Genomic DNA, 2,991 nt, shown 5'->3' with positions numbered 1-2,991 from the left:
CTTTGTACTTTTCCACTTGCCATTCTTTCCTCATCTTATTCCAGCTAGCTGAAACTTCTCTTGTCAATATTGCCAACAACTTCCAAAGTCAATATTGCAAAATTCAATGGTAACTTTTCTGTTTTCTTCTTATTTGAATTTTCAATGGCATCCAACACAACTGACCTCTCTATCCTCCTTGTAGAATTCTCTTTCCTTGGATTTTGTGACACAAAGATTCCTGATTTTGTTTCTTGCTTAACGGCTGCTACTCCTGTTTCTCTTGTTGGGTCATTCTCAACTTGAACTATAAATGCTGGAGTGCTCCAGAGCTAATTCCCAGAACCTCCTCTTCCTTTCATTTTCCTCAGATGTTCTGTGCTAATCTTATATCTCAAAATACCACATATACCCCAAATATTAGCCCTGATCTCTCCCTAGAGCATCAACTTGACATCCAACTTGACATACATACAACTTGACATTCCACTTTGATGTCTAATAAGCATCATAAGCAGTTTAGCCAAAATGCAACAAACCAACCAGCCAAACTAATAAAAATCAAATCCTTAATCTTCACCCTCCTAATGTGCAATTCTCCCAGTCATGCTTCTTTTAGTAAATGATGCTACCATCTACCCACTTGCTCAATTGAAAATCTAAGACTTATCCAAGATGACTGCAGTGAGGTAGGAAGTACAGATGAAGAAATCCTCACTCCTGCTTTGTGATGAAGCTGATGCTCAGAATCGTGGACAGAATGTGGGCATAGAAAGGAGGACAGTTCCAAGGTTACACGTGACATAAGACCAGTCCAGGGCAGTTAGACTCGTGGAGACATCAGAGCAGGCCAGAGGGAAGAGAGAGGGCAGCTCGCAACTGAAGTGAGCGATAGTGTGGGTCTCACAAAACTAAATTGACAGTTCCAAAGATACTGATGCAATCATCCAGAAAGCCCAGGCCCCATAAGGCCAACAGCAGCCCCACATAGAGCTGGTTTCTCATCACCTGACTCAATAACAGAGAATGACAAATGTCAACATAGTGGTCCTGGGCCATTGCTAACAGCAGGAAGGATTCAATGCCCACAGAGGCAAATACAAATGTGGGCCACAACCTGCTACTAAGACTGCCTTCTTTTCAGACAAGAGATTTTCCAGAAACTTGGGCACTGAGACTGAGAAGTAGCAGATGTCCAGGAAGGAGACATAGGTAAATGGAAATGGTAATCAGCATTGATTGTCAGCAGCATCACAGGATCCTTCATCAGGGTTAGGAAGTAAATCTCCAGGAACAGCACAAGAGCACAGCCCAGATGTGGGGGTCAGCAGACAGCCCAAGGACAATGAGCTGGGTGATGGTGTTATGTTTCTCCACAGTCAAAAAGAGGACACTTTCCCTTGGAAAAAAATTAGTGTTTCAAAAAACTCATTTTTTCACCTATTTCCTCTGGGTCTTAAATCCTTCCTCTATACACGTTATTTCTTGACTCTGGGATCCAAGTTCAAGTTTTGAACCATCTTCACTAACTCTCTAAACTCAGTAGTATCTTTGATTTTCTTATATTTTACACCCCCAACCCTAGATCAATCTGATGCTGTTCAATCTTTAATAAAATATTTAGATGGATATAGAGAGAAATAGCTAATATAGGTTGAATGACTGAATTTTTTGCAAAAGGAAATGTCAGTGGGATCCAGAGAAAGAGTGGAAGAGTTTATCTTGGGAATAGGGATGCCTGATCCATTGTAAAAGGAAGGAAAGCAAAGAGGGAGGTGAAAGATACAGGGAAGTGTTTGTGTCTGGAAGGGAAGCAACCCTATGGACTATAGCCGGCCAGGCTCCTCTGCGCATGGAATTTTCCAGACAAGAATACTGGAGTCAGTTGCCATGCCCTTCTCCTGGGGATCTTCCCATCCTGGGGATCTTCCCGACCCAGGGACCCTACTTGCATCTCTTGCATCTCCTGCATTGGCAGGCAGGTTCTTTACCACTAGCACCACCTGGAAAGCCCTCAGAAGGAAAGAGAGTTTCCTATTTAAAGCCTGTATGTTATCAAGAGGTAAAAGGTAAAGCCATCAGTGGATGTGCAAGGAGACTGATGTTTCAAATAACTACTTTGGATTAGTTGCAGAGGTGAAGTCTAGTCCAGATTTTTGGTTATAAATTTGAGTCCAGTGATCACTCTTATGTGATTTTTCTCCTGTTTGGTATATGTGGAGCATAAGTCATTGCATTTATCTCAGACATGTAAAGTAATGAAAGGAGATATGGTTTATGGAATTAAGAAACTGCCCAAGGTGATTAATTGAATGAATCTTGCCTGGTTCATGAGAGAAGTAAAGATATGAGTGGCATGAAAATGAAAATGTGGTCAGCATAAAGGATTAGTGTTCTCAATGCATGTGAAAAATGGTTGGTTTAGGAACACTAAATTAAATGAATCAGATAGAGAGGTGACTGTGGTAGGAGAGTGTTTGAAACTGAGATTTCTGAAGGTACTGGCTGAATGTGTGAAGGAAAACATCCATGGAGGGAAGGACACAAGGTAATCACAAACTCGGTACAATTTTAATTAAGATGAAAATTTGGGTTTTCCTTTTCCCCTTTCTCCTAAAAGTCACATAATGTTAAAATGTTTTAAAATATGTAAAAGTTTTAAAAATGTAAAAAGCAGAGCACAAGAAAGGTAGTCCAGAGATAACTTCAGATGTGCTGCTGTGGCAAGGCACCCGTCTCAATGGGTCACGACTGCTTCTTCCCCTCTTGTTGTTCAGTCGCTAAGTCATGTCTGACCCTTTGCAACCTCGTGGACTGTAGCCCACCAGACTCCTCTGTCTGTGGAATTCTCCAGGCAAGAATACTGGAGTGGGTAGCCATTCCCTTTCCCAGGGGATCTTCCCGACCCAGGGATCGAACCCAGGTCTCCCATGTTGCAGATAGATTCTTTACCATTTGAGCCACAAGGGATGATGATTACTTTTTCCCCTCTACAAATATATAATTAAGCTC

General features: G+C 41.7%; 1 pseudogene; it reads right to left on the bottom strand.

Moving 5' to 3' along the window:
• Positions 1-638: 638 nt before the first annotated feature.
• On the bottom strand, positions 639-1,196 carry LOC145545659 (olfactory receptor 8S1-like; annotated as a pseudogene).
• Positions 1,197-2,991: the final 1,795 nt, after the last annotated feature.

The sequence above is a fragment of the Giraffa tippelskirchi genome, chromosome 4 (genome assembly GCF_054371585.1).
Source record: "Giraffa tippelskirchi isolate mGirTip1 chromosome 4, T2T-mGirTip1v1.2.pri, whole genome shotgun sequence".
Lineage (NCBI taxonomy): Eukaryota > Metazoa > Chordata > Mammalia > Artiodactyla > Giraffidae > Giraffa > Giraffa tippelskirchi.
The sequence above is the reverse complement of the archived record's forward strand: the minus strand, read 5'-3'. Positions and strand labels throughout refer to the sequence as shown.